Genomic DNA, 13,588 nt, shown 5'->3' with positions numbered 1-13,588 from the left:
TTCTGCATCTTCACCTGTAGTGTTCTGTTTTATACACACACACACACACACACACACACAGACACACACACACACACACACACACACACATACATACACACACACACACACAATACCAATGACAAAATATGATGATAAAGAGGCACATTACTAACAGCTGCACTGTGTTTGAACACTAGAACTCAAACAACATGAAACCACTGGTCACTCGCAGCACTTACAGTGTGAACTGCTGAGTTACTGCTCCTCCCTGTGGTTTCTTTTTGATTTGCTTCTGTTAAAGAGACATTGACCAAATAGAGCACATTACACTCATAGATAAGTGTCAAACAGTGTAAATTTGAAAAAAGCCTTTAATGTCAGATGAATATTTACTTGACCGTTCTCTCAACATGAAGGTTATAATCCAGACCAGGACAAGCAGCAGTCCAAGGCCTACAGCCAGTAGAAACAAGCTAAGCTTGCCGTTTCCATTCCTGCAGTGAACGGAGACACATGACATGTTCAAGTTATTTAATGAACAAATAAAATGATAAAAATATATTTTGTGGCATCTCCAGAAATGGGTAAAATCAAGGACATCAACAACACATAAGCCCTAAATATCCTTTAAACAGACCCCAAAGAATGGACAGGGGAAACTATGGGAGTTCTCCCAATTCCACCCAGACTCTGATACATATATAAGATACATTTCTTTATCACACAGTAATATACTTTTAACTTAAGAATTTTAAAGCAGGTTCTTCAGTTTCTGAAATACAGATATAATAAACAACATTTAATATTATGTGGGAATTACTTGTCTTGTTTTTTCGTAATGTCACTTGATTGGACACCAGGTTCAGAAGTGGTTTTTGCAGGAGAGGCTGGTTTTACTAATAACAAAGCAGTTGTCCTGCAAACATGCAAAATAAATAAATAAATAAAAGTAGAAATATTTGGACATACAATGCATTAGAGCTGCTTATATTTCTTGTACTTACTGAACAAGAAAGAAACATTGCATTGTCATAGAGTAATATGACTGATTTAAAACTGTTAGAGTATACTTCAAATAGGGTTAAAATCTTATAGTTCTGAATACTTATCATGCTTCATCTCACACTTGCTTGAAATATGAACATTCCCAGAAGTTATTTGTGTAGAATGTGCAGCAGCTTTTTTTTTTTTTGCAAGCAAATGGCAAAACCATGAGAAAGTGTAGCTGTATTAGAACATCACTACTTACTGATTTGCTGTTGTTGATTCTGCATTTCTGATAGATGTGATCTTACTTGTAGGTCTTTCAGTGACACTGAGGTGAACAGTAACTCCCACTTCTCTGCACTGAACCAGTACCAGCCAGCATCACTCTTCTTCAGTCCACTCATCTCCACACTGACCGCTCCTCTCCCATCATCACTGATCTGCACTGCTGAATTCTGGGATGTTAATCAGCTCCAGTCTCTAAATCTGCACCACTGCTTCGGTTTATTCTTATAATCAGTTCTGTAGAGACACTGGACACTGACACTGCCCTCTTCCTGACCACTCACTCTGCTGTTTATCACAGACACAGCAGGATCTGAATAAAGAGGCAGAGAATGAGTGCTGTAAACACGTCCTCCGTCAAACAAGCTTTAAGTTACAGTGAACAGGTTCTACTTCACACAGAGAGACTTCTTACCTGCACTGACCGTCAGGTACAAATAATCACCGTCATCTGAACCATCTTTGATTTCCACAGCGCACCAATAATATCCAGAGTCAGAGTCTTGGAGACTGTTGAGTTCCACAGTAAACATATTCTGGGTCGGATAATCAGTGACTGATGTTCTTCCTCTTGTGTTTGTACGGGCTACTATTCCACAGGAGCTCCAGTAATAACCCTTACACCAGAATTTAGGGTTTGATTTGTATTGTTTATCATAAAAATATGGAATGGTGAGAGATCCTCCTCTTTTTACAGCTACATTCCTCAGTGTCTTCACACTCTCAGACTCTACAGAGAAGAAGTCAAATGGTACAACAGTGTTACTCCGACTCAGGAACTGCTTCAGAACTATATCAGAGGAATAAACTGGTCATAACTGAGCAAACACATTTCACCCTCGTCCTAAATGTTATTATTCAGTATCCACTCTGCACCCTGGAGCAGGTGAGTTAATCAAAGTGTATTTAAAGCAGTGAGAGAGTGAAGAACACACCTCCAGTGCACAGGAATGATGCAGCATTGATCTTACCTGAGATGTAGAGGAAGAACACAGAGAGAATTAAAGAACTCATGATGGAGTAGAAGTGCATCTTTCTGTAAGAGGCTCCAGAGACAAATACTCTTCCTGCCTCTGAGTGAAGTACATTTGACTCGTGTCTTTCCTGTTTCTGAACCTCTCCTGCTCTGAAAAGATTGGTTAAAAATACCTAAGTGCTAGTTGCCTCTAATAATTAGATTTAGTTCATGAGATTTTCTGTGTTTTGGAAGAATATTATTTATTAATAGTTTTGACTTATTTAACTAAGACAGGGCTCATAAACATGATTCACAGATCACCACCAATGTCAAGAGCAAAACTAAGACTTTGGCTATGTCTATTACTTTGTTTTCTGCAACTGTTGGAGTTGGAGTACTGTAGATTTGCAGATACAGCCGCAGTTTACAAACTGTCCACACAAAATCTTTTATGTCCATTTTTGTATTTTAATGTTCATGTTAATTTAAATATAGGAGCTGCCCTTTACACGGTGGTGAAGCAGGAAGTGTCGCAGTCACACAGCACCAGGGACCTGGAGGTTGTGGGTTCATGTCCCACTCCTGATGACTGTCTTGAGAGTTTGGTTTGTTCTCCTCGTGTCCGCGTGGATTTCCTCTGGGTGCTCCGGTTTCCTCTCACAGTCCAAAAACAAGTTGGTAGTCAGATTGGTGACTCAAAAGTGTCTGTGGGTGTGAGTGAATATGTGAGTGTGTGTCACCCTTTGAAAGACTGGCACCTCCTCCAGGGTGTGTTCCTGCCTTCCACCCAGTGATTCCGGGTAGGCTCCGGCCACACTGTGACCCTGAACTGGATTAGTGGTTACAGACAATGAATAAATGAAGGATGAGCTGCCCTTTATGTTGTGTGCAAATTGCTTGATGAATGAACCAATAAAAATGCTTCATGAGTCAAGTGTAATGTACGAGTGTATGACATGAGCTAAGTAAACTTCTACAAGTTTTGAGCATTAACTTCTTTCCCAACAGTGATGACTATGGCTTTATGTTTCAGGGGCAAGTGAAAAAAAGAGGTTATGTGCCTTAAGTGTGATTTTGAGAAGGATGAGATATTCTGTTGAGCTTGTATGAGATTGTCACAGGCGGGCACCTCAAGCTCACTGTTTACTAAAAGGGACTCTTGCAGGAAATGCACGCCACACCTTTCACTGGCGTGCTGTGACATTCAGTGATCTATATATAACAACATTATAAATAAATATAATACTATACTCTGTAAAAGTATCATGACTCATTCTGATACTTACGCATGTTGATCTTCATAAATACAACGAATACATGATCATATAGATCCAGCCTTCCATACCACAGGGTCAGGTTGAATGACTCATGGTTCCATTCATAGTTCCTCAAAAAAAAAAAAAAAGGTAAGCTAAGCACCCAAATTACCAACACACCACAGACAAGAACCGACAAGTATGTGCAATTTAGACCATATCATCAGTGTATTGCCTCCTGCTGGCCTGAGTGTGAACTGCCGTAGTTGTGAATTCATTATTTAAACCAGTAAAATGTATTGACCGACGGCACGGTGGCGAAACCCCTCAGTGTCACTGTTACACAGCTTCAGGGTCGAGCCCCGCTCCGGGTGACGGTCTGTGAGGAGTTTGGTGGGTTCCTTTGTCCGATGTTCTGCCACGGTCCAGAAACACGTTTGTACGTGGATTGGTTACTCAATAAGTGCCCAGGCGTGAGTGAATGTGAGAGCGCCCCCTCCAGAGTATATTCCCGCCTTGCACCTGTAGTGATTCCAGGTAGTTTCCCGACCCACCGGATAAGCGGTTACAGACAATAAATTAATGAATAACGTATTGACATTTGAACAAAATATTTGTATTATTCAAAGCTCCCTAAATAGCATTTTATTCACTTTAAATAGTTTTTACTGTTTCAGATTATTTAAATATATTCACAATATCCTTAAAATGTTCAGAATAATCAAAATATTCCAGTTAATGTTTTGCAGAGAATTTACATATATTTTATATTATTTTTATAAAATTTTAATCATGGATGTTTACGACACTGAACAGATTTACAGTGAATTTAAATCTTTAATATCATTAGCAGAACTGATTTATTGAATGAAGCTGATATTCCACAGCTTAGTGCTTCAATATTTACAGAGATTTGCTAAATTTACTTCCGCTTTAAATGGTGCAGCATTTTGACATTTTAATCAGTGTTTAACTTTCACCTTCTGGGTACATTCTGGGGCTGAGGTGGCTTTTTATAGGAGACTGAATCCATTTTACATTCCTGTTCCCTATTTTAATATATCTTTCCATATAAATAATATAGCAAGTAAATTCTGTACAATTGAAAGTGGAAGAGAAACATTAAATAATAAAAGTATTTTCTTCGTGTACACTCGGTGCTGATAATGTCTATATGTGTGTGTGTTATTGCAGGAGGGCAACATAACGGCTGCATTTCTCACAGTCACACACATTTAAGGATTGCTCCACACGGGGACGCTATTGTGCAGCGCATCAATGACACTGTCAATGTTTGTGTGTTTTCTTTTTCTTTAGGTGAATTCCGCAGGCTGCGTAGTTTAAAATGGGTGTCTGAAACTGGCTGTAGGTAGAACTCGAAACTCGCAGATAGATGGACTGGTTGTGGAAAAGCATCCATGTGAGTGTGTGAGTGAGTGTGTGGTGCACTGTGATGAACTGGCGCTATGTCCAGAGTATGTTCCTGCCTTGAGCTCAATGATTCCGTGTAATCTCTGGATCATCCCTGACCCTGAACTGGATAAGCAGTTGGAATGAATGAATGTTTGCATTTCTGAAAATATTTGTATAACAACTACGTTTTAACCTTCTCAGAAACTGATTAATAAGATATTTTTGTTAAATAAAACTAAATAAGAAGTGAATTAGTATTAATAAAGTGTAAAACTAAATTTAAACAAACCTGCTGCCAAAATTAACATTGCCATGATGATTGTGAAATGTAAACCAACCTTGTTTATTTTTGGAAACTTGTCAACAAACCAATAGCTACAGTTTGAAGACCAGTGAAAAAGACTGTTCAATATTTCATTCAATCAATGTTTGCCATCCTTGCAGTGCTTCCAGCATTTGAGTTGCTGCTATGATCTTCAGCACAACACCCCACTGGCTCAATTTACCACTCACTTTGCTCCATAGCCATCATTATAAAAATACATTGTTAGCAGTTCAGGCTAATATTTAGATAAATGATATGCATGATTTTTAGCATTAGTAAATCACCAAATAAATTCACTGTGATGTAGCAACCATACCTGCCAGTGTAGCTCCCCTGTGCTTATCCTTTACACAGATTGGAAGAAATGTATGGTCACATGACAATTAAAATGCATGGATACATCCATCCATCCATCCATTATCTGTAACCGCTTATCCAATTTAGGGTCGCGGGGGGTCCAGGGCCTACCTGGAATATGGATACATATCCCTGCGTTTGAATTCTGGTTTTAACTGGCCGCTCCTATTTCACCTTGCAAAATTGAAAAGCAGCTCTAGATAAAGTGGGAGAGTCAACATATCCACTGGCTCATCTTAACCCACGCTTCCCTATTGCCCTCAAAATACAAAAGTTGGGGGGTAAATAGAGTAAGTCACTTCACCTCATTTCAAATATACAGACCCTGTGCTGACCTCTGACCCTGCTGAAAGTGTTTACTCAGACCTCCAGTACTTGTCCATGGAGCAATGGAAGATGGTAGCCTGGTCTAATGTGTCAACATTTTCTACATCATGTGGGCAGCCAGGTGTGTGTGTTTTACCAAAAATAAAACCATTAATTAAACTTTGATGCTCTGTATATATATCATAGTAAATGTATGCATTTTCTAGAAAATAAAACTTCTTAATTGAGTTTAGAAACGTAACCAGTTTTCTTTGGTTAAAAGTGTTTTATTCCACAAAAGGACCACATTTAACAACTGGGGCATGTATCAAATATTTGTACTTTGTAAAATAGTAAAAACATACTGAACATTTCTAAGAAATTCTGTCAATATTGTTTTCTTTTTATAACAACATCTGAGTTACTGAAGGAATAAAGTGAGAGGGTTTATCACGATTTGTGGAACAGGCCGTGTCCAGAAACCTTAAATGTTACTGCATTTTCCTACGGACCCTTCTCTATCCTCAGTCCTGTGTCTGAATACTGGAGGAGATGAGAGAAGCTGCTCAAATCCCACTGAAGCAGCTTCCAGTGAAGGACACATCAGTGAACACTACCCAGAAAAACAGTTACACATTTCAGAGTGACCTCACTGTGTTCAAGCCTAGAGAGGACGGAGCATTCTGTAATTGGTGTATGTTGCACTTGATAAAGAAGGTGTGTAGTTTAAGGCTGTGTGAGTGTGAGTAAGCTCTGTGAAATGACTGTGATTGGCTGTAGGGGAATTAAGAGGTTGATTTCAAGCCAATATTGTGATAGGTTTAGGTTTGATGTTGAATATGTCATCAATTTACGCACTCTTTGTTCAACGGTCCATAACTGCCCATGAAGACTACAGTGCTTTCATGTGCCTCACTTCGCACGTTGCCATTTAAAAGAGTTGGCGGATATTGCAGTGTTCCGTGAGGACCACAAAGACCCTGTTATCCAAAGCTCCATGAGAGGAAGGTGAAGACCAACCAGAATGAACAGTTTTATTTATAGTTGTGTGACAAACATGGCGGAGAAAAGTATAAAGATGTAAATATATTTATCAGATGAGTTCTTAGTTATTTATGAGATGTGTTCTGCTTTTAATTTGAACAGAGCTACTGTGGAAAACCAGTGTAAAAATACAAACAGGTGCCTGTATATTACACGTCTGTCCCAAATGCAGCGTCTGAAGAGAAATAAATACTTCAGTTTTATAGTCTGTTACTGCCCCCTGTTGGTGATTTGTAACGGTTGCAGTTGTAATGTAATCAATTAACCGAAGTTTAAGAGAGTACCATTTACAGATGTAGGCTAATACATTGCTACGAGCCTTGCCCAAGAACTCACTTTAGTGTGACTCTGTATAACCTCTATATGATGATCTTTCCCCATCACGCAGGACAATGCTGTGACACTCTGGTAAATACTGTGCTTAAATGAAAACATTCATCCATGTGTTTGAGTGTAGGACCCTGCACTGATCCAGTCAGCAGCAACAAGAGCTGAAAACAGGAAGAAACTCTGAGGTGGTGCTGCAGAGGCAGGAAGAGTATTTGTGTCTGGAGCCACTTACAGAAAGATGCACTTCTACTCCCTCATGAGTTCTTTAATTCTCTCTGTGTTCGTCCTCTGTATCTCAGGTAAGATCAATGCTGCATCATTCCTGTGCACTGGAGGTGTTCTTTGTGTTGTTCAGTTTTCACTGCTTTAAATGTGCTTTAATACTCTTTTATCACAGTCTCGTTTCAGTCTAAAAGACTCATTCTCTTCACTCTACAGTGACACTGATGTGTTTTCTGATGTGTTAATTAATAAGTTCATAATAAAAGAAGAAGTGTGAATAAACCTATAGACACCCTGTATTGTCCTCTATTGGAGGGGATTTTTCTGTACATGTTTCTGCACCAACCACACAGGCAAAAATATTTTTTAGTTGAAGGACACGTCTGCTTTAGTAACACTGTCTCTGCTGGCAACAAAGTGAGAGACGTCATAATTCATGCGCAGGCATTGAATAACGTGTCTGTCCTTGAAGATTTCTGATCAGAGGCAGTGCTCACACAATAACTGCTGCTGTTTATAAAATAAGAGACATTGTATTGATGAAAGGGACAGACTGTAATAAACTGTAATAATGTTCCTTTTATAACAAACAACTGGGCAGATGGAACTCCACCCAATACCTTTTGGAAAGTGTTGGAGTGGTGTTCGTGATCCAGAACTAATGATTCAGCATCAGTATCTTGCCTTACTAAAGCTCTTGGTGGCCAAATACAATCAAATCCAGCAGCATTGTTCCAGCCACTAGTGTAACGCCTCTGAAGAGCTGGAGCTGCATTAAATATATTAAATATATTAAATATAGCAGCATTAAAAAGTAGGTTTAATAGTAACATGAACTTGGTCTCTCTCTCTCTCTCTCTCTCTCTCTCTGTGTGTGTGTGTGTGTGCTGATTTAAATGATCATTATTATTTTATGTGAGACAAGAATAACCTTTTTAACTAACCATTGTTAGAGTACAATTGTATTGTTGTGTTAATAGTTTTCAATATGGAGATGAGTGGACTGAAGAAGAGTGATGCTGGCTGGTACTGGTTCAGTGCAGGAGAAGTGGGAGTTACTGTTCACCTCACTGTCACTGAAAGACCTACAAGTAAGATCACATCTATCAGAAAATATCTGTTGACCGTCCTGCTGTAACTGTGCCACTAGCACCAGTTTATTTCTTCTTTTCAACAGCAACAACTGCTTTGAGTTCTGTCTCTACATCTGAGAAACCAGCATCAGTGAGACCACATTGGGTATGATCACAAAGCATGTTAGAAATAAACCAGTTAAATAAAGTGTCACTAACCCTGACTTTCTACAACATTTACAAACAGAAACATGGCAGTATAATTGATCTGTTGTTGTAATACAACTAAATAATAACACATTTCTTCTGTATTTCATACCTGAGCCCAATATTGATTTATTAAACATGTTTGTTAATGCTGTCTTTCACACTGAGTCTAAAACTAACAGACAGGAACACTGTGCTAGAAAAACACAAAGGAACAAATAAAGAAATACCCTCACTAACCCACCATCCACCACTCAATGTTATAAATATATTCCTTTCCTGAAGCATGATAATGAGCTGATGGTGTGGATCTGGTGTGTTTCTACAGCTGAAGTGGTTGAGTCTGTGCTGCTGTAGAATGATTCTGGACACCACTGACACCGTTAGAACTCATGTAGATTTTAGTGCTTTGAGAGAGCAGTGTTTACATCAGTGACACTGTGTCCTTGTTCAACTCTAACAGCTGTATCTTGTACTATATTTTATAACACTGTTATGTATACAGTTCTGCTTATAAGACACCTCCACCCCACTCCACAAAGTGCAATGTTATAACTTAATGCTGGAAAGAAATCTAAAAATGATCTTTAATATTAACATTCAACTGGATATTAGCAGCTGCTGTGACAGTCGAGGCCAATTGTAATAAGCCTTTATATAGGTTTATTGAGGTATATTTCAGCTCCTCATGATATGTAAGTGTCCTGTTTCCTCCTTGGTAAAGGGTTACTCTGATTTCTTATGTTAACAGAAGCAGCTAAAAATACATTTTTCAGAGGCAAACAAACTGAGGGAATGATGGACACTCTAGGTACGATCACAAACATTTTTCTTTGATCAACAAAGAAAAGTCTGATATGAATGCTGGTTCACTACTTTATTATCCCTGGTGTGTTTTCTGTTTCGGGGCGTCAGAGTGCTTCTGTGTGGCACACAAATGATTCCACACACGCTGTGATCATAGAGCTGTCAAGATTTAAAAAAGATGGGAGATTCTGTAAACTACTCAACTGCTTCATAATCTCCTGCCTTTGGCATAAATTACTGATCTGTTTATGCTTTAGAACAGCTATAATCAAGACCACCGGCTCAGCTCAGGGTTACTGCAATCTCCTATGATCACTTTCAGCTCAGTTTGTGGAACATCCTTTTTTTTTACATCTTTTTATAAATTATATAAATGACTCATTACAATGTGGTTAAATCTGACTTAAGAAACATATTTCTAAGGTAAATCTATGATTTGTTGCTGAGTGTTCTGTTACTGTGCTGTTACTTTTCACCTTTCCAGTGTTGCATTCATATTCATGTGTAATGTGCTTTTATATCTAAAATGCTCTAGAAATAGAGATATATTATTATTGTTAGAAATATTTTAGTGTTGATCATTATTGTAATCTGTTGTGCTGATACATTTATTAAACTAAGTAAAAAAAGATCATTATTAATTGTGCACTGTAAAAATGACCTGCATTCACACTCAGTAGCAGTTTAACTCGTATCTCATCTGGGGTGGGGTATAATAGGCATGTGACATGTTTCAGCACACGTGAAATGTGACACACGTCTTCCCTTCTAAGGTGGAATATTTGACATTTACAATTTTGTACAAAGACAAATGCTCAAATTCAATTCACACCCTCTACAGAGAACATTTCTGCATATTTACACTTAATGCACCGTTCCATATTTATTTACTGAGCCCCAAACCCTAAATGTGGGCTGTGAAAGAGGACATTTATTTACCTCAATGTGTTAAACTCAACATTAGTATTTAAGAAAGTCTGGTCTACTATAATAATATTAATAATATTTTTATTATAAGCATGTGTTAATTAAGGAATGAAAAATGCACAAAACTAAAACATATTACGAATACAGTTGCAGCACAAAATCAAAAACCATACAGTGATGAGAGAGAGAATACAAATTGGACTCTGAGGGTGACTCCTAAAACATCCAATGAATTAGAGCAAGGTTGTCAGTAATGCAGATATGACATACTTACATCAGTGTATGAGAAATACATGTGGGTTTACCGTACTGTTTGGTTCCCCTACTGACCACTAAGATGAGAAATATTTAAATCTTTAAACCACACTAAAGCCATTTTTTTCAAGCGAGTATGTTTTATTGAAGTGCAAGGAAGGCATCTTCATTTTGAATGGTCTGGCCAGGTTTTGGTTCAGAAATAGGGTCCTGGGGTCATGGGTTCGAGCCACACTCCGGGTGAATGTCTGTGAGGAGCTTGGTGTGTTCACCACATGTCGGTGTGGGTGTCCTCTGTTTGCTCTGGTTTCCTCCCACAGTCAAAAATCACACATTGGTAGGTGGATTGGCTGGCCAAAATTGTCCATAGGTATATGAGTGAATGTGTGTCGCACTGTGAAGAACTGGCACGGATGTGTTCCTGCCTTACGCCGAGTGATTCCGTGTAGGCTCCAGACCCAGGAATACACTGAGCGAGATATGCGGTTACAGAAAATTAATGAATGAATAAGACTTCATATACCAGTGATCGGGCAGAACAGAAAAAAACAGGCTGGAATGTGTTAATAAACCCATTACATAATAAGGACTTGTGTAGTTTGACTCACCTCTTATTTGTGAAGCACAGAGCTGTAGATCACTGCATCATCTTCGGCTGCTGGAGAGCTGTAATTTGGGACAGTTTTAGAAATAAATAAAGGTCTCAGCTCTTTCAGCAGCTAAGATAAAGACTTAGGCTTGAGAACCTCCATCAAAACCAGGTATTTCTCATAAATATTTAGTGCCTTTACATAACTGAGGACAGCTCTAATTCCCCTGAAAAATATTGTGGTCTCAGGATAAGTCAGGCTGCAGATGTTTCAGTAACCAAAAGCTGTTTATATTTAGGAGAATGAGAAGAATAAAATCCTAACCACATTTTTTTCTTAATAGTGCTGTATATAACACACTACTCAATTTATGTTTCAGTGACCCCTTAATGTTTCAGTGATACAGCTTTTAAGTAGATGGCTGTGATGAATATGGTCTTACCCTCTTATTCTGGGGAATTATAGTACTGTATGTCACAGAGTCTTCAACTTCAGATGTAGAGATCTATTTCTCACACACAAACACACACACACACACACACACACACACAGACACACACACACACAGAAGATTTCATTCATTCATTCATTCAATCTGTAACCGCTTATCCAATTCAGGGTAGTGGTGGGTCCAGAGCCTACCTGGAATCACTGGGTACAAGGCAGGAATACACCCTGGAGGGGGTGCCAGTCCTTCACAGGGCAACACAGACACACACACACATTCACTCACACACTCACACCTACGGGCACTTTTGAGTCGCCAATCCACCTACCAATGTGTGTTTTTGGATTGTGGGAGGAAACCGGAGCACCAAGAGGAAACCCACGTGGACACAGGGAGAACACACCTCACAGAACTCCTCACAGACAGTCACCCGGAGCGGGGAATTGAACCCACAACCTCCAGGCCCCTGGAGCTGCGTGACTGCGACACTACCTGCTGCGCCACCGTGCTGCCCACACAAGATTTCATAATCTTATAATATATAAAAAAGTATAATATCAAAAATGACTAACGTCACACATTACAGTTCGCTGCACCTAAATGTATCATATTCATTTCTCTGAAAGTACATTACGTTTCAAGTGAAACAAGTCTGAGAGAAGTAATCAGTGACAGAGTGGTAAACCAAAAGAATCCCTTGTGGTTTATACATTCAGGCATTAAAGAAGACGAAGGTAATGAATAAAGTCTTACTTTCTTCTTTTTGGGAATCACAGTGCTGTATGTTACTGAGTCTTCAGCTGTAGAGGTCTATTTCAGTCACACACACACACACACACACACACACACACACACACACACACACACACACACACATTACACCACTGACAAAAGAGGCATAGTACTGTCTCCTGCAAAACACCTGACCTGAGACAACATGAAGCCCCCTATCACTCACAGCACTTATAGTGTGAACTGCAGAGTTACTGCTCCTCTCTCTGCTCTCTGTTTGACTTGATTCTGTTACAGAGAGAAGGAGTGAGTGCTGGTGAGTTTAATAAAGTGTACAGTTGATTAAAAAGCCTGAGCCAACAAATACTTACTGGAAAGTTTTCTCAATATGAAGGTTATAACACAGACCAGGAGCAGGAGCAGTCCGAGGCCTACAGCCAGGAGAATCCAGATAAGCTTTGAGTTTCCATTGCTGCAGTCAGTTAAGTCACATGACCTGTGTAAGTTATTAATTAAGAAAAGGAGACCCACCATGAAGCATATAAGAGTCACTACCACACAAAAATACATTCTATATATTCTATATAAATCATGTTAGCCGAAGAGTTACATGCCAAAGAAACTGCTTTATCAGTCACTAAATTACACAATCAATAAACATGTCTCATGATGTGATAATTACTTGTTGTCCACGCTCTTGTTGTTAGTTGAGTGGTTAATATGTTCAGCAGTTGCTGTAGAGGAGGTTATTCTGCAAGAAAAAAGTGGTGTACAGTGGTGTGAATGAACAACAGGATTCAAAGGCTAACAAACAAACAAAAAGACTGCCCTGCACAAATGTTTTTTAATTAGGTAAAAATAGTTATATTAAAATGGAATCTTTTTTCTAGAACTAATAATCTAATACCAGATCAGACCTCACTAATATTTTTGTAACTAAAGGCAATCATTTTTTACAGCAATGTTCTCTCTAGTGTAAAACCTTCCTAAAACATAGTTCCTCCAGAAATTAGTCTCTGACCTAAGGCTGTTAGAGCTTACACTGCTAAATAAGGAGAACATTTGCATTTTGTATATGTTTCAT

General features: G+C 38.8%; 1 pseudogene; it reads left to right on the top strand.

The window, feature by feature from the left end:
- Nucleotides 1-13,588, top strand: part of LOC136675468 (polymeric immunoglobulin receptor-like) — a 252,315-nt pseudogene that overhangs the window by 37,767 nt on the left and 200,960 nt on the right.

The sequence above is a fragment of the Hoplias malabaricus genome, chromosome X1 (genome assembly GCF_029633855.1).
Source record: "Hoplias malabaricus isolate fHopMal1 chromosome X1, fHopMal1.hap1, whole genome shotgun sequence".
NCBI classification, from domain to species: Eukaryota; Metazoa; Chordata; class Actinopteri; order Characiformes; family Erythrinidae; genus Hoplias; species Hoplias malabaricus.
Note: the sequence above shows the minus strand (reverse complement) of the source record. Positions and strands in the feature narration are given on the sequence as shown.